Below are 27,627 nucleotides of genomic sequence, written 5' to 3' on the forward strand. Positions count from 1 at the left end.
CCCAAGTGGAAGAAAACTGTAGGTGTCACAGCACTTACAGAAACCGCTTAAAGTTGTCAGGAAGAATGACTGTCAGGCTGTGTCACATAAGATTTGAATAGTAGTCAGAAAAGCAAAAGGCCTTTGGCTATTCTGCCAAGGCACCAAATCTCATTTTCCTCAAACTGTAATAAGTTTTCAGTGAGACATCTTGGAAGTAACCAGTCTATTTTTTTTTTCCCCCAAACCGTGGTTTGAAATGTGTAAGCATATATAGTTTAAAGTTAGGCTGTTCCTGTTCAGAATTTATTCTATTGTACTCTACTGTAGTGCAGACAAGATGAACATACACTTATGGTAGGTTTCCATTAGATTTTATTATTATTTTTCTTCCCTTGAGCTTTCCTGTAGATATTAGTGTCCATATATGCTTAGATGTTAGAATAGTTCTTGTATGAATGTAGAGGAGAGGTACCATTGTATTCTTAGGCAGTTAAGTGAAATACAGTTGTAACTTATGATAGGAAAAAAAGTGTGGGTGTGTGTTTTTCTTGTGTGTCCATTTTCTTTTTCCTTTTTGAATTCTAATATAATGTTTTATTAAATGACAATACGAAATGTGAGATAAAATAACAAATTTCATAGCTCTTCAAATAATAAGCTCCTGAGTCTCTGAGTTTAAAAGAAAGGGAAGTAACTATTGCCTTATCTGCAATGCTGATCACACAATTTCCTGAGAATGGAAGAAATTTCAATCTCGTCTTTTACCAGTGAGAATTTTGCAGACGTTTCATTTTCAAAATGCAGTCATCATTTAAAGTAAGAAAATTACACTCATTGGGAAAATTTCATTAAAAACATTATTTTCGGAAAGCTTAGTCTAAATAAAGCATAGAAAAATTTTAAAAGTCTATAGAATATGTGTTACAAAATTAACAGTTTATGTTGACAGGACATTTCTATACTCTTCAATTATGAGAAGATTTTCTCATTATGCTACTCTATTTAAAGCTTGCCATAATTGACTTACATATTAAAAAAAAAAACAGTGACAAAAGCAGATTAGGGTGCCTATGGTTATGGATAACCATTTGTATAGAGAACCTCTTTGTGCAATTTTTCCAGTAAGGGATATGTTTAGTTGCAGGGAAATATCTGAGTTTATCGCAAATGTGAAAGAGATTTTTTTAAGTTCAAAGTCCTAATCATATAGGGCTTCCCTGGTGGCTCAGATGGTGAAGAGTCCACCTGCAATGTAAGAGATCTAGGTTCAATCCCTGGGTTGAGAAGATCCCCTGGAGAAGAGAACAGCTTACCCACTCCAGTATTCTGGCCTGTATAGTCCACGGGGTCCACAGAGCTGGACACAACTGCGCATGAAATGCCTGATGGAGCAACTGGCTCTATATTTCTCCAGAACTGCTTCTTGAAATAAGCTAAGACATGTATAAAGGTAGATTACTACCAAACAATCATCTCACATATAACTTTTAATACCATCTTTCCTATAAACCACATTTCACTTTGCCAGTTTGGAAGTAAAACACACAGTCTAGATGAAATCTGAGATACTGATACAGAGAAATTTAAGTGACCAGTTCCACAGCACATAATAATAGAGTGAGCCCTTGGAGAACTTGAATGTGAAGGATTCTTCCTCTCATCATTCTTCTGAGCAGTGATAGCATGTTATTACAGTGTTTTCATGCAGATTTCCACTATAAATCCTCACTGGTATCCTACTGTGAAATCGTTTTGTTCAGTAAGAGCTTGAAGAAATGTGAGCATGCAGAATGTCTAAAAATTCCTTTCTGCAAGTAATCAAGACAGTAGAGAAAATGGTCATTCCAAAACATTTATTCTGCAAAGAACCACTCCTCTTATGTGCCACAGCATTTTTCTGATTCTAGGCTGTTTTCAGTAGCAAATACAAATAGTGAATTGAGGGATGGGTTTACCAGAACAAACCAAATCAGACCTATGGAATTTCCTTTCTGGGGTAAGAGTTTAACGATTAACAGATACCTGCTCGTTCACACAGCATTTCACAAAGTGTTTTATGATATTCTTGTTGGATGGCAAGAAAATTGGACAATAGGTCAGCTTCAGTTCAGTTCAGTCACTCAGTCATGTCCGACTCTTTACGACCCCATGAATCATAGCATGCCAGGCCTCCCTGTCCATTACCAACTCCTGGAGTTTACTCAAACTCATGTCCATCAAGTTGGTGATGCCATCCAGCCATCTCATCCTCTGTCGTCCCCTTCTCCTCCTGCCCCCAATCCCTCCCAGCATCAGGGTCTTTTCCAATGAGTCAACTCTTCGCATGAGGTGGCCAAAGTATTGGAGGAGCTTCAGCATCGGTCCTTCCAATGAACACTCAGGACTGATCTCCTTTAGGATGGACTGGTTGGATCTCCTTGCAGTCCAAGGGACTCTCAAGAGTCTTCTCCAACACCACAGTTCAAAAGCATCAATTTTTCAGTGCTCAGCTTTCTTCACAGTCCAACTCTTACATCCATACATGACCACTGGAAAAACCATAGCCTTGACTAGACAGACCTTTGTTGGCAAAGTAATGTCTCTGCTTTTTAATATGCTGTCTAGGTTGGTCATAACTTTCCTTCCAAGGAGTAAGCATCTTTTAATTTCATGGCTGCAGTCACCATCTGCAGTGATTTTGGAGCCCAAAAAAATAAAGTCAGCCTTAGTCAGAGAATAACATGAAATGCCAGTAGATTCTGGGTCATATTACAATAAATATTTTCTCAAATGAATGTTTTGTATTTGTGATATATGTTAATGATTTTTATCAGTATTTATGCTAATAACATTAATTTTCTTTTAAAATAATATTAAAATGTAAAAAGTGAGTTTGTTTAAATCAAAATGTCAAACCAATACTGACACAGGTAGTATGCACATATGAATAAGATATTAAATTTGATAGCCTCTAAGGTTTTTTCCAACTTTAAAATTGTGTAAAAAACAAATGGAACCATCTTTCTCCTTAAACAAAAACATGATTAAATTACTAAACATATTGAACCAGAACTTAAGTCTTTTGACAATGAAAGAAATGACAGAAGTATGACTTTCCATTGGGGTCTGAGCAAAGAGACAAACATATATTTTAATCATAAAATTATCTTTTTATTCTTTATTTTGATTTACCAACAATAGTAGATGGAATCAGAAGCTCATCAATAGCTCTTCAAAGTTCAAGTGACCGGAGAAAAGAAAGAATCATTCCTATTCTTGTTTAGAATCCTTTCCCTCTTATCTTCTTTGTCTAGAGGGGATAAAAAGGGAAAAGAGGGTGTTTCCCTTATGTAGAATATTCTAGAGTCAATTTAGGAAGGCATTTCGAATGTCGTATTGTAGGGCTACCGTATGGGAGAGTAGGTCCTGTTGCCTGGTCCAATCCCATGGGGCCAGTTGTCTCTCCTGGCCAGCATTCCATTCACCTTCCATCTCTATATCCCATGGGTACCAAGAACTTGGCACATTTTCTCCCCTTCTGGCTACAACCATCTGCACTTCCACCTGGGCTCCTTTATGTTTAGACCATCAGTAATACTGCTTACCAATTTCTCCTTCAATTTTCTGTTACTGAAAAGACCTTTAAACTCTCTGAAATGTTTTCTGTTTTTACTGATGATAAAAACAAAGACCCACAGTTAGGAGTGCCTTAGTGTCTCTTTTCTTTTCAATTAAGGGAAATAATTTAAGCCACCATTAGAAAAAAATGTGAATTATGAGGCCATAGTTGTATCTTACAGAATTTAAGGATCCTCTCAGGAGCCTGAAAGAAGTTAATAAAAACAAGATGAAAACTCAGGCAGCCATATTTTTATTTTCTCTATCTCCTTCTCACCTCTTGGTCTCTCATCTATGTTTTTATCTGTTGTCATTTTCCTCTGAAAGATCTTCTGTTGCTTAGGAATTATATCATTTTATTTAAAGCTAATAAACCATACTTGTTGTAAAGCAGCTATATATACTTCAATAGAAAAGAAAAGAAAAACATAATAATTTCCAAATTCCCTGGAAATCACATTGGTCATCTTGTGTTATGTGACTGAGAAGAGGGCTTCTCATGTGTTTGGGGACAGTTTTCAGGGAAAGGAGGTCATTGCTGCTTGACAGCCCCCACTGCAGGGCCTGGTTGAGTCTATGGATGCAGAACCTGGGAACACAGTGGACTGACTGTACTAGACCATTTTATATCAAGAACTTGAGCTTCCAAGGACTTTGGTAGCTGCAAGGCGGAAAGATCCTGGAACCAGTCCCCCGCAGACACCAAGGGGTGACTGTACCATTAGAAAAGGTAACATCCTACTCCTGCTGCTTTCCCTGAAAAATCATAGTGACTGTTTTTAGAAGAAAAGCAGGGGAAATTTTCCAGACAATCACAATCAGGAAGTTTATTTTCCAAGGAAGATATAATGACTGGAAAAGTTCTCTTCTGTCAAGAAAAGAAAATCTGGTGTTTTTGAGCATATTTTTGGTCTGTTTCATTTTAGTTACCATCTGACAGTGATTTTTACAATTCAGATATATGAAAAAAAAATCAGTTTATTCTTTGATATTGATTTTTTTAAACAATGTGAAATAGTTTGCTCGCTGAAGAACAAAACAGCCCTTTAAGCATACAGTTGATGAACCTTGACAAAAGACAGAGTTTAAAATAAAATATTCTTTAGATTCAAAGGGCTTCTTGTCATCTAAGAAAGGGGAATAGGCAAATGGTTTGATTCCTGGATTGGGAAGATCCCCTGGAGAAGGAAATGGCAACCCACTGCAGTATTCTTGCCTGGAGAATCCCATGGACAGAGGAGCTTGGCAGGTTACAGTTCATGGGGTCACAAGAGTCAGACATGACTTAGCAACTAAACCACTACCACCTGAGAAGGGCATATTCTCATTTGTGTATGAAATCAGATTAAATAGAACGAGCTGCCTGAATTGTGATGTTGAGGATTCTGAACCCAGACTGACTAATGTGGGAGAGTCAAAATAATCATAAGGGGTAATAAACTGTATGCACCTCTCTAATACATTTTTCATCTATAATCTGTTTTCTGAGATTCAGAGACGGGAAATCATGTGACCACCAAGGAAGCTCATATTTACTGATTGTGTACTAGCTCCTTGTTAAAAACAAGGGAGGAGGTAGTCTGAGTATGTGTTTTTTCAAAGATTAGAATTCAGACATCTGGTGTAAATGTGATGTGTGTGTGTGTGTGTGTGTGTGTGTGTGTGAGAGAGAGAGAGAAGGTAGAAGTTGTAAATAGAGGAAGAAATGAAATATTTTAACTAAGAACTTCCCAGAAAAGCTTGGATCATTTTATTGGAGTAATTGCAGGATCTTTTATTCTAGTTCAAGAAAATTGTCACACAGGAAGCAAGTGCTTAATTTATAAGACAGTATGTCAAAGAGAAATTGTACCAAACAAGTTAAACAGATAAAGAAGACTTTATTCAAGATTACTGCAATAGGGGTCAAGGTAATTTCAATAGGAGAGATGAGTTCAACTAAACTTCACTGAAGCAAAAGGCACACTGGATTTTGGTAGCAGAGGTTGGTCAATGTAACTAGACCTTCTTGTGTCAGTGTTTGTTAAATTTAGGCTCCTCCCATCCCACAGAATAGGATTCTATCTTTCTTGATGATTACATGTTAAAGGGATGACTCCCAGGTCCTTGAGAAAAAACATTCCTATGTTGTAGAACTGGCAAGAGTTTGGAAGAAGATTATTTTCTCAAAGGGGCAGAGAAATAATTTATAACTGCAAGTTTCTAAAGTATATGCTCTAAGTAAAAGGACATAAGGAGCATTCTTTGGACAGTAAGAAACCTGTTAAAAGTTTACTGAAGGGAATTTCCCTAGAGGTCCAGTGGTAAAGACTTTGCTATCTGAGGTAGGGGTGTGTGTTTATGTTCTATCCCTGGATGGAGAACTGAGATCCCACGTGCTCACTGCCGAAACCCCTAAACATTCAATAGAAACAGTATTTTAACAAATTTAATAAAGACTTTAAAAATGATCCACATTAAAGAAAATCTTTAAAAAGTTTAGTTAAATTGAGGGGAATGTTAAAACTTTTGGGCCAAATTAAATTCTGAGCTACAAAGTTCAGCATGCACAAACAGTAGCATTTCAGGGAGGCTGGAAATCAGAGGGTTCAACAGAGTTTTCTGGTGGTAGAAAGATTTGAGTTGTTCTTTGAAAAATCTTATGAAGTAACTGGATAGCAAGGCATTTCCATCAAGAGCAGCACAGTGCATGATGAGAGGTAGGACACAGAAAGAGCTACATGTGGAGAACCACACGGGACTTAGTTTTCTTAAGACAACTGTTCCCCAGTTTTAGATCAACTTGAGCAGTCTCCTTTTCTGCCCTCCTATAAGCCCTGGATGCCATTGTTTTATCCTCCTCAAAGCTGCCAGTTTGGGAACTAACCAATGGGGTTCTTTCCCTCCAAAAGTGTGCAGTGGGACCCAGACTCCCTGGCACTTAGCTGCCTGCAAAGACAGGCCTTGGCAGATTTGTTCTGTTAGTTGTTTCCTCCTGATCACTTTCAGGTCTGAGACTCATACCAGATATGGGGAAATTCAGAACCAAATAAATCATATACAGCTCTCTAGTCCTTGAACTGGAATCCTTTCTGGCATGATAACTGGAAACCACACAGGATATTTCCTTCAGGTTTTTGTTCCAAGGCTCCTTAGCCCTCAGTTTTTCTTCAAACTTTCTCCCACATCTAAAACTGTAGTTTAAAAGCAAGACAACCACTTGCCCACCAAGCCAAGGCAAAGTAGTAGGGGCCAGTTCTTCTCAGATATGTAATTAGCATTTTTGTCCTGAATATTCATTGGAACGACTGATGCTGAAGCTGAAACTCCAATACTTTGGCCATCTCATGTGAAGAATTGACTCATTGGAAAAGACCCTGATACTGGGAAGGATTGAAGGCGGGAGGAGAAGGGGACGACATCAATCCTTCAATCAATGGACATGAGTTTGAGCAAGCTCCAGGAGTTGGTGATGGACAGGAAAGCCTGGCGTGCTGCAGTCAGTGGTGTCGCAAAATGTTGGACATGACTGAGCGACTAAACTGACTACACAAGGGGACAGCCTGACCCGCTGAAGGAACTTCTGCAGGCAATGCTGGTATTGGGTGGGCAAATGGCAGAGTGCCGACAGCTTGGAGCCTTGACTCTAGAGTCAGGCTTGGCTTTCAATCTAACTTCTTTCAGCTACTTACGCTGTGACCTTGATAGATTATAGATTCTCTCAGAATGCCTATTTCCTGACTTATTAACAAAAATGAGAGAATCATAAAATTATATTTTTGTTTTAAATTGTTACTTTGCCTTAAATTGTTGCTTCCGTAGTAAAAGCCATGTGGAGAATTCAGTGGCACCACCGCTGCTGCGAAAACTTTTGTTTTTCACCTATGATATTTTTTAGAATGTTTTTAGGGGGTAGAATCTATCCTCAGCATATTTCTGAAAATATATACAAGTCTTTTAAATGGCATGGAGATTTCTTAGAGATATTAAGACAAATACAGTAGCATGGGCTAAATACCACACTATCCACATCTTAAAAGCAAGAAACAACAACAAAAAAGAGTTTGTTGCTTGCAGACCAGGAGTCATTAACTGGTTGGTGCAGTTCAGTGATTTGAGGGAGCAAATTGATTTGAGTGAGGAGCCGTCCTTCTTTTCAGGTCTCACACCTAACATTTTGAAAATTCCAATTCAGGACCCATCTTTGACAGCTTATGTTGCTGAGAATTCAGTAAGAATTCAGTAAGAACATGTATGTTTTATTAATGCTTGGAAAAACAAAATGATATAAAAAAACAACCAGGTGGTTGTATGTAAAGGTCACCTGTGGTTTTCTGGGGGGAAAAAAAAAGTGTGGAATTACTAACTAAATCAATGAGAAATTTTGTCTAAGTCATCTCGACAGATTTCCTTTCTCTTATCTCCCAACTGGCAAACCACATGCATTCTAGGGTTAATAAATAGCTATGCAGAGCAACTGGAGAAGGAAATGGCAACCCATTCCAGTATTCTTTTCTGGAAAATCCCATGGACGGAGAAGCCTGGTGGGCCCCAATCCATGGAGTCACAAAGAGTCGGACATGACTGAATGGCTTACATACATGCAACACAACAGAGGGAAATGGGTGCTGATATGAAGACCATGTGCAATAAACTGTGACAGTTTTTTTTTCCCCCCACAAACCCTTTGGGTTACAAGAATTACAGAATACTTTTTTCAAACAAATAGCAAAAATATCTGATATGCTTTATATATATATTCACATATATATATGTGTGTATGTATGTATAACTGCCAGTTAAACAATAAACAGTGCTTAGGTTTCAAAAACTGTTGACATTTGTCTTGCCAGGAAAGAAGCACCCTGAATAATGGGCATTATATTGAGGTAGATATCCTGTGATTAATATAGGTCATTGATATAACAGAAATAGCAGGATTTTAGCAGTGACAACATGTGCATCTATACACACGTATATGTAGCATTGTCACTTTTAGACAGTGACCTCTTGTTTGGCTTGATTCCAATAAAGAATAGGAAGAGCTTAAATAAAATTCATTAAATGGCAGCATGCAGAGGCATGAATGTGGCAATTAATTTGATTTTAACAAGTAGCTTCTAATAAATGGAGATAGGAAAATCTAGTTATGGCTGGAAAATTTCAAATTCCTTCAACGATAAAGCTGTGTCATATTCATGACACATACTGATGTATGGAGATAAATTGCCTGTCACTTAGTGTGGAAGATACTGCTTAAGTTGTACATTAGATGCATATTAAGTTGTGTAGAAGCCCACATTTAGTCTGTCTGTTTCCTCTAGGTAATGTAGCTCATTCATAATGTCATCTTCTTGGATGTGCTGAAGTGGCTAAATGAGCATAGAAGTTATTTATACATTAGCCTGGTATGTAGAATATCACTGTTTTCCACTTTGCAGAGGGGCATAGGCAAAGTTGACAGGGCTGAATTTATGCAGACTCTAAAAAAGCAACTCCAGTTTTAATTAGCATTTCTTCTTGAATCTGGGATGGGACGGGGGAAGTAAATTACACATCTGAGGTGAAATCTTTGTCTTCTTCTGACAGCCTATTTATACAAATTGGGTGGACCAGCCTGCAAAACGGAATGCTTCAAAATTTCCTAAAGTCTTTTCTAATATGTACTCTTAGATAATTAGCATGGGATTTCTGCACAGCTATTCATTTTTGATGCTTATAGTAGGAAGAATTTTAATTGTCCACAGCCCTCCTCTTTGGTGTACAACTACTAATGCACACACATGTTATCTAAAGTTGCATGAGGCATGGTACAGAGCAAGTGCCCCATCTGATAAGGGCACAGTAAGTATGTAATTGAATTTGGTCTTTCAGGCAAGCCGTGATTTGTCCTTCCTTTAGGCCCTCAGCGTGAGCCACCTTTCATTGTCATAATCTCTCTGCACCATCTGGACCTCTATAAAGATGTTGGTCTCAGCGGTGAAGTGAAAGACAAGGAGGGTACTAAATAAAACTTACATAGTGAGAGAAAATTGTTATTGTTGATGTTAATCACAAGTATATCTTTTGAGCTTTTCACCTAAGGATATTAAAAGATTCTCTCAGCATCAGTCTCAGTCTCAGTTTGGGGATTGATGGTAATGTTGCTGCACAAGGAGGTTAAACAGTTTGACAAATAACGAATGATGAGGCATGAGATGTGTGTATATATATATTACTCATTCATTTAACAAATACTATACATACCATGTAAATATAATGATTTAAGTAGTATGACTATATACTCTGTCTTTCAGTCTGGGACAATGGTAGGAATTAATGGAGGAGCTGTTAGTCATTACATTATATTAAAAGGCATATAAACGAGGACCATCCTAGGCAAAGGAGGAAGCAGTACCACCGTATGTCTACGATGCAACTAGGCTTTAAAACTTACAGGCATGCCTCACACATGCATTCTGTAGGTCTTTGTGCTTGTGTCAAATGTCACATTAAAATAGTGCAGCCTTCCTTTACCATCCTAATTGAAATGGCAACAACCCTCAGTATCCAGTCCTTGCCCCTGCCTTATTTTTCTCTTTATCACTTCCCAATATACCATTTAATTAATTTGCTTGTTTCTTCTCTGTCTCTCTTCATTAGAAGATAAGCTCAATAATGGCAGGGATTTGTGTATGTTTTCTTTATTACTTTATTCTCAGCATCTGAAGTAATGTCCAGCACATAGTGAATGCTAAATAAATACTTTTTGAATGGATGCATTCATCTATTACTGAGCATCAATTTTGTGTTGGGTGTGGTGCTAGATGTTAGAGGTACTAAAATGCACAAACATCTTTCTCTGCCTTCATGAGGTTTTCAAATTAATTGGAAGAAATAATTATTCTTACAAGTGAAATAAAAAAGGAAACAATTCATGATGTCTATAGCTATTTGTAAGATTTGTACCTTAGGGGGTTACATAATTCAAATATTACCAAGAAATGTTATATAACTAAAAACACTGATAGTCTTTCATGATACTTTCATTTTCCTCTCAATTTTATTATACAATTTTAATAATATTTTCTGTTACATCACCTTGCATATCATAGCAAATGGGTCATTTGATAAAAATCAAGTATCAAATGGGTTAATAAGTCTCAATTTTACTTTGAAGATTGGGAAAACAGCTTTAGAAATTGGAATATGGCAGCCTAGAAAGAATGGAAAGGGAAGCAGAATACTGATACTTATTTTCAGTTTTAGCAAAAGTCTCTCAATGAAATAGGTTAAAGGACTGAACTGTTGATGTACCTACTTGGAAAAATTTCAGCCTGTCAAGGCAGGAAGAGGCAGCCCTAATCTTGTAATCAAGAATGCCATGGTCCTGCTCCTAGAGTTCTGTCAGCAGGAGCTGTGTGTTCTTGAACAGCAGGACACCTCATCCTTTTTCTTCATCAGCTTTTTAGCCTGTTGAATCCTAAGTTCTCTGAGACTTCTGTTTCATAGTTTCCTAATGCTGCAGTATCAAAGTACCAAAAACTGAGTAGCCTGAAGCAAGAGCAGATTATTTTCTCCTAGTTCCGTAGACTAGAACTCTGATTTCAAGGTATGGGCAAGGTCATGCTCTTGCTGAGAGCTCTGGGGAGAATCATTCTTTGCCTCTCCCAGTTTGTGGTGTTGATACCAACCAAGGTTCCTGGCCTTCCCCAATCAATAGAAATTGATTGGAGGCCAAACAGAAAAGACAAGCAAGGCTTTATTCTAGCCCCTGCTGCAGCAGGAGGGAGAACAAACAAGAGGTTCCCTTGCTTCTTTGCTCACTGAGGGAAGGGCGAGCTTTTTCCTTAAATGGGGTGAGAGTAGTGGTGTGTCCAGGGGGATGGAAGGGTGGCTTAGCTGGTTTGTCCACCCCTTAAGTGATGTTGTGTGCAGGGGCCATGCACGATAGCCTGCTTTTTGCTTCCAACACCCTGTTTTTGCTCCCAGCTCTTCAGAAGTAGTAGTTGAGATTTTTGGTCTTTTGCATTTTTTTTGCCATGATTTGCCCCAACTTTGCATGCATGCATTTTTTAAGTACCTTATAGTTTCTTGGTATTTTGTCGCTGGAGGAGAGGTTTGTCCAGGTGCAAGCATTGCAGCACTGCAGCAGAGTCCCAGGTCCCAGCTTGTCTCTGTTTTCTGCTAACCTTGGGCTTTTGAATACATCACACAGATCATATGGGTGTCTTTTCTTGTGTGGCATCACATCGTTTCCCCCCTGTGGCTGTCTGTCCTGTGTCCAAGTTTCCTTTTCCATAAGGACACCATGCATGCACGCTAAGTTGCTTCAGTCGTGTCCGACTCGGTGCCACCTGATGGACTATACCCCTCCAGGCTCCTCTGTCCGTGGTGTTCTCCAGGCAAGCATACTGGAGTGGGCTGCTGTGCCCTCCTCCAGGGGATCTTCCCAACCCAGGGATTCAACCCAGGTCTCTTACGTCTCCTTTGTTGGCAGGTGGATTCTTTACAACTAGCACCATCAGGGAACCCAGTCCCATAGGATTAGGGCCCACCCAGTAATCTCATTTTGACTTGATTACCTCTGCAAAAACCCTATTCCCAAATAAGGCTGCATCCTGAAATACTGAGGGTTAGAACTTAACACAGAGAAGGCAATAGCACCCCACTCCAGTACTCTTGCCTGGAAAATCCCATGGACGGAGGAGCCTGGTAGGCTGCAGTCCATGGGGTCGCTAAGAGTCGGAAACGACTGAGCGTCTTCACTTTCACTTTTCACTTTCATGCATTGGAGAAGGAAATGGCAACCACTCCAGTGTTCCTGCCTGAAGAATCCCAGGGATGGGGGAGCCTCGTCGGCTGCCAGCTATGGGGTCGCACAGAGTCGGACACGACTGAAGCGACTTAGCAGCGGCAGCAGAACTTAACAGTTCAACCCCTAACAGATCCTTTAGGTTCTATGAGGCTATAATTCTAAATACTAACAAGGAAAATTAGCGTGGAATTTTAAAAAGCATATATTGCCTTGAGATACCTCCAAACTGTTATTTAAAACTATCTTTTTTCTATCTTTTCACACCCTCTAAACACAGAGATCTAATGAATCACTATGGAAAATAATGATTTTCATGATTTATATACATATTCTTACATTGCTTATAATGGTTTTCAGATTAATGCCTAAATCAACATCATTGAAAAGACACATGATCTGAAAGCCTACGAATGAATTTCAGTATTTATATTGAACTAGGCAGCTTGTGGGCTGCCGTCTATGCAGTCGCACAGAGTCGGACACGACTGGAGCGATTTAGCAGCAGCAGCAGCAGGCAGCTTGTAGAAGACAAGATGTAAAATTTGAGCAATTTTTTTCAGCCATTTGTTCTCTACTTCTCCTTAAGATAAGGTATATTAAGGTAATTTTTAGCTGTGTTTTACTCAGACAGTGGTCTCATGAGGCTAGAAATGAAGAATATTGAAGGATAGATAACATAATAGATTTCTAATTCAGTACCCAGAGTAAAGAAACCAATTTACTGTGGATTACCATGAATTCATATTGGATATTTCTAGGTATACATTTGATAAGGATTTCTATATAATTTGTGCTGTGTTTCCAAATAAAAAATAGAATTGTTGTTTCTTTTTTGTAATAACTACTACATTTTCATAAATGTCAAGCACATTTGAACCACTTAACTATGTTAAAACTTATTCTGTCTCTTTTCCTGATTTATGCAAAAATATTATTGTATGCATCTCAAATATAATAAAGTCTTTCCTTCTCACTCAACTACAGTTATGGGAAATACTATTCATAAATAATATTGGTTTAGTTCTTCATTATTAGGGCTAAATGCTTCTCAGGTATAAAACCTATCAAACCACATAGTAAGGTATTTTTTTTCAAAGTGTTAGAATAGATAATATATATCCTAAATTGTCCTTTTTTCTTATGATTTCAATACTTTTCAAATATCACTCAAATCAAATTTGATTTCATTTCATACCTCCAGAAAACATATGGTCAATAGAGTTGTGCACCTTTGACATCTTCACAGAGGTTTAGGAAGCTGTTGACAGAAGCTGCTGTGTTGATGCTTCCATTGGGCAGAGCTAGTATGTTCTCCTTTGAAAGACCTGTTAATGTTAATCTCTGATTTATGATGTTGCAGGTTTTTAATAGAGAAATTTTTCTGGAATCTTTTAACCAGAGATTCTGACACATTCCTGGCCTAATTCACTTTTCTTTCTTTTTCTTTGGTAAGAAAATTCTGGAGGAAGGCCTATATTTTGACAGTGTGTGAGTGTCTTAATCAAAGATCATTCCTCTAGCTTTTCTTCTAAAATATATTTTTTAAGTACATGTTTATTTTTGTTTCACCATTGTCATTGTTTTTATTTGCCACTTCAAAGAGTGGCATCCCAGAGACGCATGATTTGTCTCAGTGGGTTCAATCTGTTGTGTCCATGTTAAAAGTCTTTCTAATTTCCTGAGGTCTTCAGGCCTTTACAGTAGGAGGGATGGCAAAGAGAAAGGAAAGGGAAAGAATGTCAAGTTGAAAATCATGTGAGCCATGACAGAAAGGTCTTTCTGACAATCTTCTATCTCACTCAGCCCATTACTGTGAATCATTTACACACTGATAGTCTACAAAATGTATAATTCAACAAACATAATTTTTAAGGCCTAAGATAGCTTCACCATCATATTGTATTCTTTCTCCATGCTGCTGAAATACACCTGTGATTGATCAGTAGATCATTCAAAACCACATTTAGAGAACACTCTGCCATATGTCTAGCATATAACCAGGTATTATGATAAATTTACATAAATATAGAAATGGTACTTAATTTGGTACTTGTCATCTAGTTGACTTCATTTTTCTTGGCATCTTGTTTATGGAAGAGGTAATACTTTACTCAGTTCTTTAGTTTCCCTCTGTTTTACTTAATGAGATTAATATAACAGCTCAGCATTATTTTAGTTAACAAATAAAGAGAAATTCTTAGAGTGAGGCCATCATTGATAAAAAGTAAAATGCTGAAGTATTGGAGTTTCAATATTAGATCATTTATCTATGTAGTCTGAATTTCTTGATCTGTAAAAAGGTTCCTAAGAACTGATCTAACTGATAATAATTTGTGAAACTTGGAAGAAATAGATTTTTAATAATATGTTTGTTTTGGGTATATTTGCTATTATTTCAATAGACAATCATATATAATTTTCCAAATACTGAGGCTTTAACTTTTTTCATCATACCTCAGAAATGGCAATGTAAATAAACTGAAAGATATATTTGGAAAAGTAAAAACTTGACCCAGTTTCAGCTTTGTAGAATAGTATATTTTATAAAAATCATTATCCACATACAGTAAGCAAAACCCTATTAAAAACATGAACTAGGAATATTTTTAATGAGTCTTTGAAAAGAATATGAATGCTCAATCACATGCTTTTATGAAAATTATTTTTTTTCACACAAAGAAGGAAGAACTTTTGGAGTCTTCATGAAAAGCGAAGGTAGCTATAGTACTTCAATAATAGGAGGAAGGCATTTTGATGATTATATTGTCCTGTGAAAATTTTTAGAGCATCTAACTATTTGAACAAAAATAGTTATAAGTATTCAGAATGCCAAACCATTTTTTAATTTGTTGTAATACTTTGTTAAATGACTGGTGAGAAACACTTTAATACTAAAGTTGACATCAAGCTACAAACTTTTCTATGCTGATTTAAAAACAATTGTCAAAAATCTGAGTTGAATGAAACAATCTAGCATCAGTTATTGCCTAATAAAAATCTTTCAAGTGCTACTTCTTATCCCTCATGAACATTTCAGTCTCTAGCAAAGTATTTTGCATATTCCACATATCTGCTGGCTTAAAAAAATTTTCCAAATTAAAGATATAGTGTTTTAAATTATGAAATTTTCAATTATATAAATTTTATATTGTATATGTCAAATTTTAATTTATAATACAAGTTTCTTTTATAGATAGCTTTATTATATTAGTTTACTATGCTGCCTTAAATATATTAATCTATTGTATGGGAATATTGTGTGTGTCCGTGTGTGCTAAGTTGCTTTAGTCATGTATGTCTGACTCTCTGCAATGCTATGGGCTGTAGCCGGCCAGGTTCCTTTGTCCGTGGGATTCTCAGGCAAGAATAGCTAGAGTGGGTTACCATGCCCTTTTCCAGGGGTCTTCCTGACCCAGGGTTCAAACCAGTGTCTCTTATGTCTCCTGCATTGGCAGTGGGGGTTCTTTACCACTAGCGCCACCTGGAAAACCCCATGGGAATATTAATTTATAATAAATGTGTAAATTACATATATCTAGAGTCACACAAATGTGATTATATATACATAAATTTCACATATGAAGACAAGTCACACAGATGTAATATCATGAAAATTACTGATCCTATGCTAAAAGATAAAGTATGATTTACTATCATTTCAGGATTGATATCTTTAAATCCAAATTTAAGATACTATATGGCAAGTGTAAATATACTTATGACGACACAATGACACACTATATGAAATAAAGAGTGACCCAATAAAGTAATTTTTCAATAAAGATTGAGACTTTTGCTCTCAGACATCCAGTGAATATGAATCTATGGACAGCCTTCAGGCTGTTTCAAGAAAGCTGTCATCCTTCAGACAAATATGGCACAAAAGTATGTTTACTTTGGCTGGGTGTAGTGATTTTTCCTCCTTTTCCCCTACCTTTTCTCTTTTTGTTTGAATGTCTTTAGGCAGAGCATGCACTCTCCACTTTACCATAGGCCCTACCCCTCCGAACTTGACTCTGAATTCTTAGCTTTGGGCATGTTGGAGGGGAGATCCCACATGCACATCAGAGCCATGTGTTTTCCTATAGACCCAAGGGTACTGGAGAAGGAAACAGTGTGCACATCTCTTAGTAGGGAGGGGGCTGTCACCTGAGTGGTCAGCCACAGTTAGCTCTCAAATAAGTGAAGCACAGACTTATCCCAGCCTCTTGTGTTAACTCCTTTTGTGCATGTGTGAGTAATGAAAAGAACTAAGAAGGAAAATTCCTGTTATTCCTTATGTACAGTTTATTTGTTGAGAAGGGAAAAGAAACAACCCCTATAGTACTTGAAACAATATTTTAAAAGGGTAGCGCTAGAAGTACAGAAAAGAAAAACAGTATAGTTGGTAACCATATCCTTTACCTATACAAGGAGCTCCTTGTATAGTTGCAGAAATAAATAAGCATAAACCCTAGCTACTAAAATATGTAGTATGATGGTAGTGGGAAGTCAAAAGAGGGTGAGATTATGTGGACTGAAATTATCCAGGATCATAGAGGAGGAAGGGCTTGAATTTGAATTAAAGATAATTAATATTTGCAGTTTCTAAGGAAAGGAAAGTATTATTAATCTTGGTTCCAGGAGTGAAAAAATAAGAAGGAATTACCAAGCAGACTGATCTCTTTATGTCTTGAAATATATTGACAAGAAAGAAAAAAACAATTTTCTTATGTCTTACTTATCAAATTGACACTGGCCAGTTAAAGAAAGCTATAAATTATGTAAACATTGATTTTTTAATATATTTAGTAGCTAGAGTAGCAGTTATTTATTGAACAGTTACTTTGTGCTGGCCACCATACTAAACAATTTATAAAATTTTGACATTGAAATCTTTCAGTAGCACCATAAATTAAAATTATTTTTCCAGTTTTTTAAGTAAAGAAAATGAGCCTCAACAAGATGAAATTACTTGCTTGAGTTAACAGTGTTTGTGTGGAGGACGTTCTGGATTCTTACCTATTCTTGCCTGACTAAAAATTATTCCTGGCCTAAGCCAGTGTGTTACCCTGCCTCAAACGAGTACAAAGAGGAGGCTCAGTCTCCAATTTGGGTAGAGAAAAAAAAAAAAGATTGATCTCAGTCATATTTTAAAGGGTAATGTGATCTCTTTTATGTTGTTCTCCAGAATATTTAGTTGAATTCTTACCTGGATATGAGTAGATAACAAGAAAGTTATACAGTTCTGTTGTTTCCTAAGAAGTTCATTGGTTCATCCATAAATTACAGAAAATTAGCACCTATTAAGTTGTAGGCATTATGTTTTTCCCTGTGAATACAGTGATAACCAGGGAAGGTTTCTTTTCAGAAAGCCAACTCTAGGTAAGGGGATGATGTTATGGAAGATATCTTCAGGGTTTGTAATTTGTTAGTACTGAAAACCCAGACATGATTATATGCTTGGGATTTTTATTTTTTAATATAGTTCCAGGTGATTTGTTTCAGTTATATCTATTTTTTTTACACAAAACAATTGATGTCCATAGATATTGTCAGGATCAATACCCCCTAAAATTTATTACTATTACAGTCATGATCTCTTAGTGACTTAACTGTTTCTCATACACCAAGGATATAAGAATCTAAAGGATCCTCCAATCTGTGACTTAGAGAAAGGTTACAGAAGGTCACAGAAGATAAACAACAGACATTTTAAAAGTAAAAAACAAAGCCTGCTCTATTACTGTAACTAATTAAAACCAGAAATCTGTCTCTTTTTCTTATTTGTTTCCAAATAAAACATTTTCGATTTTTAGTGACTGAGAGTATGTTTTCACATTTAGCCAAAGTGAAGAGAATATTAAAGTTTTCAAGCACCACAATTTAAATATTAGAACATTAGAATTAAAAGAGGTCTATAGTTACCCTGTGCATGTTCAGTGGCTCAGTTACGTCTGACTGTGACTCCATGGACTGTAGCCCATTGGGTTACTCTGTCCCTGGGATTTTCCAGGCAAGAATACTGAAGTATTCAGAATACTGAACTTCCAAGCCAGGGATCAAACCCTTGTCCCTTGCATACTCTGCATCAGCAGGTGAATTCCTAACCACTGAGCCACCTGGAAAACCCCAAACCACTGAGCCACTTCAAATTACACTACCCTCATTTAATTTGAGGATTAGCACAGAGAGATTTGCTAATATGTCCAGAGTTGTCCCTATCTTATAGATAAAGAAAGTGGGCCTCAGTGCATGGAAATTTCTGGCCCCAAACAACCTATTTGGAAGGAAAAAAACATGAATTCTAATTTACTGGCCTCGTATGATTTTGTCTGGAATGTCAGATATCAGCCCTCTGCTTCAGAGTTTTTCCACACAGCATGTATACTTGAGCAGCATAAATGAATGTGATTATTTTGATTTTTCTAGCACTTAAAGATTATTTTTATTTCTGATGATTTATTATTCATTTAAAATTAATACAATTAATTATCTCAAAGTTTAATTTTGAATGTTTATACCCATATTTCCTCAGAGAACTTTAATATTCTCAAAGCAAATGTCATCTGCTGGCATGCCAATTATCATTATTATTGGAAACATTTGCATTTTTTAAGTCAAGGGTGGATTAATTATCTAGAATTTACTTTTCAAATAAAATTAAAGCCTTCTTTTAGAATCAATAGTTGAATTCCTTTAACTAAATATCAACATATTTTTAAATGTAATTTTTCTCTTTATTATTGAAAAAACAATAGGATGAAATTACATAAGAATTTGAAACTAAAGGTCAAACATAATTTTCTTTGGTAGACCTTTTGATTTGCCTAAATACAATTTAAGGATATCATTAGTTTTCATTTATATCATATAATTCCATCGTGTACTTAAGAGTTTAAATCTTTTTGAGGAGATGGTCTAAAAGGTGACTCCTTAAAGATCAATTGTGGTTTAAGAGGCCTGTTTGAATTACAAAAATTATAGAGAAGGTGAGGCTACATGGTAGAAGATATCCCATGTGAAAGCAGTTTTGAAAAGTAAGCTCTTTCTGGGCTGTCTGTGGTTATCTGTGTTGTTCACGGAAAATACAGATCTAAGGGAAACCCTAGTAATTTTGCTGCCTTTCTGATATGAAAAAGGACAACTCTAATAGTCTGGTCTGCACTGCTAAAAAGCAGGGAAGAACAAAATGAAAGATACTGACTAAATCATAGAATATTAGAGCTGCATGAGGTAGGAACCTTCTATCCAGTCCATTGTTTCTCTAAGTGTGATCCAAATACCTTCTGCCTCAGCATCAATAGGGCTCCTTATTACAAAGGTAGAATCCAGAGCTCTAACTCAGATCTAGTGTTGAGTCCTACCTAGGAATCTAAGGTACACATACACACACACACACCCTGCAGGGGATATTGTAAAGGTTAGAACTGCTTATCTAGTCCAAAGTCTTTTTTTCAAATGCTTAAACTGAGGCCCAAAGAGATTTAAATTTACTTGACATTATCTAGTTTGTTATGAGCAACTTTCAAATGTAGATTTTCTGTCTATCCAGATCAGTGGTTCCTATTTCAAGTCACATGAGACTTGTCACTGTGGATTTTGCTGTGGTTGTCCTTTTTCTCATGAAATTCAAGCAATTGAGTTATTTTTAAACTCACACAAAGAGAAGCTGAGAGTAAGATTCTTTAAAATTGTAAAACCGATTAATTGAGAAGTCCAAGATGTACACATCGGCCCCATTTTGAACAACATTGACAAAAGATTTTGTGATTTATTCTTGTCTCTTTTCATCTGAAAAATGATCCATTCAGATAATCAACTGATCATAAATAATCATAAAATATAGGAGCAAATCTCATCCCATGTTAAATTTATTTGGATACCTTCTGTTTACTCTCCTGGCTATTCTTACTTTTTAAACAAGCCTAGTTGGGTATTTCAGCCATTTTACTTAGTGTCCATATACATTTGCTAGTTATTTTGATAACCCTTTTTGCATTAACTATGTTTCTTGAGATTTGAGAGTTATTTATGTAATCTTGATACAAGTGCTTCGTCAAAAATGATATTTGCATGTTCTTCCAGTCTGTAAATTGTCTTGTTCGCTAAGCCATGATTTTCACAGAGCGGGAGAAAAAAAATTGATGATATGTAGCATTTTTAAATTTCCTCATACTTTCTAACTATATCAGTATAATCCCTTGTTATTTTTAATACACTGGAAAAAACTGACACTGAATATGTGATATTTGAGTCCTGTATTGTATGGATCTCGCATTGACCTTCAGCCTTGGCTATTCATTCTGTCATCTTTCATTATCTTCCCAAACCAACTCACCCATAACATTTTTCTCTCTGTCAAGATATTTTGTTTTTTAAAACTGAATCATGTTAGACCTTTCCAAATCTCTTTACTCCTATCAGTTTCCAAATTGTGTGGATTAAGTTTGTCCAGCTTTTCTTCATATATATACATATATCCCTATTTTCCATTGGTGTCATAGTTCAGTACTTTATCTTCTTATACAACCCTGCTAACTGGTCTGCTAACACACATTTTCCATGTTTTAATATATTATGCATGACTGAAATAGTATTTTCATTATATTATCCCTTGTTCGAAAACTTTCTCCAGTTTACCATTGCCTAGAGAATGTCATCCAAACTTGGAGACATATTATTAAATTCTCCCTTATTGTAACCCCATTTTTCCTTACTGGCTTACCATTATTACTCAAATGTAAGCGATTAGCTCTACTCAAAATGCCATTTCTCTTTGCATCAGTTCTGTGGATAATACATAAGAAATAGCTCCCACTTTCCTGCTCTTAGGAAATATAGTTTATAGAACAAACTGGTGTCTGTGTGACACTGAAAATCAACCAGTTTCCATACATATTCTGGAGAATTCTCTTGTCATATTATAAGACTGAAAACTCGACCCAGCCATGTTTTTTTTTTTTTTTCCTTTTAATTCATTTAAAAAATCTGCTTAGAAGGGCTGCAGTTTAAAATTAACCCTAAAACTTTAGGAGATTCTTGGGCAAAGTCACTTTGTGCATCTGTTTCCAATAAAAATCACCTTTCTAGAAAAAAAAAAAAAAAAATCCAGGAACTAAAAAGCGCAGAAGTAACTTTGAGAAGTAAGGCATTATTTTTATATTCACCTCAGAAACACAGGGTCTCTGTTTAGTGATCTATTATTTGATATATCTAGGGACACAAATATTTCTGATAGTTGTCATGGTTTTCAGCTACCAAACTCATTCTGGCTCCCAAGAAAAATAGATGAATTTATTAAGAGGAAATGAAGGTAGCTCATAACCAGGGCTTGAGGATATTATGCAATTTTTAGTTCACTTTTATTTTTACTTTCAAGAGCTTCCAGGTTTTTGTTTTGTTTTGTTTTTCATTCAGATTTCCAATTTTTGGAAGAGAAAATCTGACCTAGCCTGTTGCTGTTACCTCCCTTATATAAATTTGTTATGTCCAGGAATACCACTTAGTGTAGAAAAATTACTGGGGGTCAAATCTTGCTGGATCTAAAGTTATTTTCAACCAAGAAAATGTCATTATGAGCTGATTGAGCTTTCCTTGTCCCATTGGACTTCAGTATTTATTGGAAATAATGTATTGAGCTAAATGGAACATGAGGGTTTATGGTCTCCATGTGGGTAAATAATATCTGGAGACCTACAGAGCTTTGACAATGCCTAAGAAAATCTGTGTGACAAGAGTACTAGGTCACGTCTGGAAGATTCTCTGAAACATTAATTTAGGTAAACTCTGTAGAGTCTACAGGACATGATAGAACTAATTTTGTTCTTTGTGTTTACAGTAGTCCAAAATACCCAACTGTTTTACTCAAACCTTGTAATTCAGGATAATGTCTCAATGACTTTTCACAAGGACTCTTTTCTACTCCTGTTGCATATCTGACACTAGTTGCCTGTAGTTCTGTGTTTTCTTCTTTCTAGGATGCAGTCTAGAGGCAGAGGGAAGAGCAGTGACTGTGAACCCCACACCAGCTCTTAATGCTTAGACTGGAAGCAGTGCTCATCTCTACTCATATTCCCTTGATGAGAGCAAGTCACATAGCCAAATTTCAGCTGGTAGTAAGAGGTAGATAATATCTATGAACAAGAACTTGGTCTCCTACACTTGGTATTGAGCTCTCTCTGTTCCACCTCAGCCAACATTCATGTAAACTTGAGTTTGTTTCTTGTTTTTTTTTTTAATGACTTACCTATTAAATCAGTACAAAAATGTGAACATATCTTAACAATACATTGTGATGACAAACAACACATTTGTGTAACCAACACCCAGGTGAACAACCCGAGTGATAGACTTTCAGAAGTCCCTCATGCCCCCTTCTACTCACTAGACCCCATTAGAGGTAATTACTCTTCTGCTTTCTAGTCAGGATAAAGTACTAACAGTTTATATGATGAAAGTATTCACTGTAATTTCTGTTATTTTACATCTTTTGCCCAACAATCTGTTGTTAAGACTTCTCCATGTTGTTGCATAAAGTTTTAAATCATTCATTCTCATTGTAGTAGTTTTCATTGCATGATAATTTTATTAATTTCATTCTTGATTTGGGCACAGTTAGGTCATGTATAATTGTGTACTTTTATGAACAGTGTTGCTATTCATAACATCTATTTTAGTGCATGTCATTTGGTGAACATGCATAGTTTTTCTATGGGGTCTATACTTAGAAGTGAAAAGTTGAGGTCTTGGAGTATGCTTAATGTTGAGCTTTAGTGAAGAACTCCAGTTTTTCAAAGTGATATTTCCTTTAATTTTAAAAGGAACTAAATGAGACATTTGATAGGAATCATGTGTGGGAGGAGATGTATTCCAACATGAAATGGACTAGGAATTTAAAATTAGGCAAAAGAGAAAATGCATGTCATAAATTTCTGACAGACCAAGGAACATTGTTGCCCTAGAGAATGATGCTGCTTAGTATGGGCAGCTTATATGTAAATGGCTATGCTTCAAGACTAAGGAAGAGCTGAGCTTTATATTATTTATAGCAGATATTATATGATGCAGAGCTTTTTGAACTTTTTTTTCATTTAAAAACATCTGCCTAAGATTTCAAGTGCTTTTAAATTAGCTTAGTCTTGAATAGGTGCTAATAAAACCACTGTGTGTGACAATTGATAATAAAATCCCTGTGTCATGCTAGTATGTGGATGATTGTTTTTATTATTCATGGGAGAACATAGAGCTTTGTTCATTTTCACAAAATGCTCCTTCTTCCATGTAGTTTGGGCCTCCCTCCCTCTTCCTGCCAAGTTACCAAGCTGTCTCACATTTCAGTTCTTTTTACCTGCCTAGATAATTTTTCATAATCCAAATCTGTGGGCATTGGTAGCTGAATCTGTTGGAGAGCACAAATAAAAATGGCTGCATTTGCCAGTAAAGAAGTGCAAGCCTCGACAATGGCCTAGTGCCAATTAGGAGACTCTATAAACGGATGCTGTGTTCTCTTTGGCCACAGCCAGAGACTTTATGAAGCAATGAGCTCTTTTTTTTTTTTTTCCAGCAGGCAGTATTCTCTGGGTTCCTAGGAGGTTTCTTCCCCTGATAGCAAGTAGAACAGAACTCACATTGTGAGTCTTGCTAAGGACAGACTAAAAAGACACACAGAACACACTTAATTGGGTTCCTTCAAACTCTGTAAGTCTTTAAATGATCTCTTAAAGCAAAGTTATGTATTATGTTACTCAGAGTTAAAAAATACTTTATAAATAAAAGCATTAATTTTAGATGTGAAAATCAATAATTTATTGCTATGGTGACATTTGAAAGCAAGTCTTTAAAATGGTTTATTTGTTCTTCCTATTTTTTTTTCTTAAATTTTCAATATCATAGCCAGAAGGTCATACTTACTGCTTATAAGAGCAGTGCCATTTGGAACACTAAGTATTAAGTCGTATTTCCCTAAAGCGTTTTAAAAACTCACAAAATATTTGCTGCTAATTCTTGTAGATTCTCGCTACTTTCTCTTTAACTGCTATGAAGCAATTAATTATAAATAAATCCTATCTTGTGATAGTCATGAAATCAAGCATACATTTCAGTATGAGTAAAAATGATAACATTTCTATGTTACAAATACTTTTATGTTTTAATAAGGTTTATTTAGCCCATCGGCTTCCCAGGTGGTGCAATGGTAAAGAATCTGCCTACTAGTGCAGGAGATGCAGGAGACGTGAGTTCGAACCCTGGGTTGGGAAGATCCCAAGGAGTCAGAAAAGGCAACCCACTCCAGTATTCTTGCCTAGAAGATCCCATGGACAGAGGAGTCAGGCGTGCTGCAGTATATGGGGTTGCAGAGTCGGACAGGACTGAGCGTGCATGCAGGCAGCTATTCAGCCCATGAAAAGCACCTACCTCAACATCTCTTTCCAATCTGTTTGCCCTCCTTAACTGCATAAACTCTTACCAAGGTCACCAGGTTGCCAAGCAAAATGATCACTTTTCTGTCCTCATGTTATTTGTCTAACAAGTCACGTGGGTGACCATTCCCCACTTCTTTAAACACACTGTACTTTGGCATCCATAATGCTATACTCCGTTTCTTTATAACCACTCATTCTTGGCCTTTCTTGCTGACTTTTCTTGCTTTGCTGACCTCTAACTGCTAGTCTCAAAGACTATAATCTCTCCGCAGATGTTTCCATACTGTGCTTTCAATGACATCTGTATACTGATGAATCCCAAATCTCTAATCTCAATCTCTCCAATGAGCTCTGGGTTTATATAACTGATCCCTTACTTGACATGAACTGTGATGTCTAAGAAGTTTTCTCAAACTTCTCAGGACTGAAACAGCTGTACATTTTCCCTTCACCCAAGCTTATGGACCCTGATGCTGGGAAAGATTGAAGGCAGGAGGAGAAGGGGATGACAGAGGATGAGACGGTTGGATGGGATCACTGAAGCGATGGACATGAGTTTGAGTAGGCTCTGGGAGTTGGTGATGGACAGGGAAGCCTGGCATGCTGCAGTCCATGGGGTTGTAAAGAGTTGGACATGACTGAGCAACTGAACTGAACTAATGAATATCATTACCATATGCCTAGTTGTTCAAGCCAAATACATAGAAGTCATCCTTGATTCCTCACTGATTCCTCACCCCACTATAAAATTCACACACACAGACACACACATGCACATACAAACTCCAATAATTACAAGTTAGAGTCCACTTTCGATTCATATGTATCTTTCAGTTTCCATGGCTAGTACCCTAATCAAACCACCATCATCCAATAACAAGATGACTGGAATAGCCTCTGACCTAAACTTCTATGAAATCAAACTCCCACTCTCTCTAGGTCTACATGACTTGGCACCTTCCTCTACCTGTGGCAGCAAGCTGCCTCATACCTCACTCTCCTTCACTCACTTTGTTTCACTCACTAATCACAGTTTCACTTATTTCTTTCATAGTCTAGGTTTGGTCCTACCTCATGGGTTTGTTGCTCACTGAAGGAATAAACTATGGGCCTACTGGAAGCATCTGGGACAAAATGGTGGTGGCAAATGATCTACATCAGCCCTGTTGATTTACTTATTTATTGATTTGTTTTGTCATGCTTTCCTGTAGTCTGTCACATGTGGTTGGTAAAGGCACACAAGATAATTCTAACGTCCAAGTTTTAAAAAATTGTAATAAATTGTGAATGCCTGCACCTAATTTTTATTTTTCAGTGAACTTGATGCAGTTTCAAAACAAATATTCCCTGTTGTTTCTCATCTCACTAGTCAGAAGGTCCTTCACCAAGTGTGAGCTGACTTCTGGAGCGGTGGTTCTTCCTGCGAGTCTACTTACTTTTTATCCAACTTTGAGATCTGCCAATCTTTTTAAGCTTGGCAGTCCCCTGGAGAAGTGGATGTTTAACTGTCTGGGCCCCAGGCTTACCTTGAGGCAGCAGAAGTAGACTTGTGTCTTACCTAGGAGCCTGACCCTTTGGCTGTACCTATGGTCTCAACATACTTATTTGTTTAGTCCTCAGGCCAAGCCTCTGTTTCCTTTGCTGGACCCAGGCATTTTCTGTTTTCAGAAAGTCATCAGCTCAAACATATGATAGTATTTTAAAAGCAGCTATTTTTGTGTTCAGAATTGTGAAATCATAAAATTTTAGAAACGGTAAGTTTTTTAGGTATTGCCTGCTCCTACATCTTTATATTTAAAATGTGGAAGACAATGAGCCCGAGTGTAGTAGTCATACCCTTCAAATATTTAGTAGATTTCAAGATTATAAAATACCTCACTTGATATTTTTGTACATCCAACTGCCCCTCTGTCACACACACACACAAACACACACAAAAGGCTTGAATTATAGCAGTAATATAATAATACATTGTACTCTAGCCATATTTTTCTTTTTTATTCAAATAACTTTTTCATATGCTGGATGTAAACCCATGATCAATAAATATTGTTTCTCCTCCTGATTCAGCCCCCAATTTCATAATTTTTCTCCTCACTCCTTTTTATTTTTTTTTTGCTTGAAAAGATATAGTTAGGTGATTCCATAAGAATAGCTCAGAATCTGACTTCTCCTCCATTATCCCCTGCTCTGTTATAAGCAGGAGCTCACCTCTGTGACAGACAGTCTGGACGCTCTTTCTCATCCATTATTCACGGGGGAGGTAGTGCGAGGGTAGGACGGGCTGCAGCTCACCACAAGTGCCTCCTGGTGCTGCCATTCACAGAGAGGAGTCAGTGTGTTCATGGTGCAGAAACTGATGTAGACACAAGGATTTAAATTCACCTCCAGGTTGGTCGCCATCCCTGATTGAGTTCACTCATTGAGTCCCTGTTTGTCATTGTTCAGTCACTCAGTTGTGCCTGACTCTTTGAGACCCCGTGGACTGCAGCATTCCAGGCTTCCCTGTCCTTCACCATCTTCTGGAGCTTGCTCAGACTCATATCCATTGAGCTGGTGATGCCATCCCACCATGCCCTCCTCAGTCATCTCCTTCTCCTCCTGCCTTCAATCTACCCAGCATCGGGGTTTTTCCAATGTCTGTTCTTCACATCGGGTGGCCAAAGTATTGGCGTTTCAGCTTCAGCATCAGTCTTTCCAAAGGATATGCAGGACTGATTTCCTTTAGGATGGGCTGGTTGGATCTTCTTGCAGTCCAAGGGACTCTCAAGAGTCTTCTCCAACACCACAGTTCAGAAGCATCAATTCTTCAGCGCTCAACTTTCTTTATAGTCCAACTCTCACATCCGTACATGACTACTGGAAAAA

The 27,627-nt window shown here is 37.0% G+C and overlaps 1 protein-coding gene across 16 annotated transcripts in view; it reads left to right on the top strand.

Annotated features, from left to right (window-relative positions):
- NRXN1 (neurexin 1) overlaps positions 1–27,627 on the top strand; it is a 1,160,507-nt gene that overhangs the window by 195,187 nt on the left and 937,693 nt on the right. The gene's annotated exons all lie outside the window — the stretch shown is intronic.

The sequence above is a fragment of the Cervus elaphus genome, chromosome 11 (genome assembly GCF_910594005.1).
Source record: "Cervus elaphus chromosome 11, mCerEla1.1, whole genome shotgun sequence".
NCBI classification, from domain to species: domain Eukaryota; kingdom Metazoa; phylum Chordata; class Mammalia; order Artiodactyla; family Cervidae; genus Cervus; species Cervus elaphus.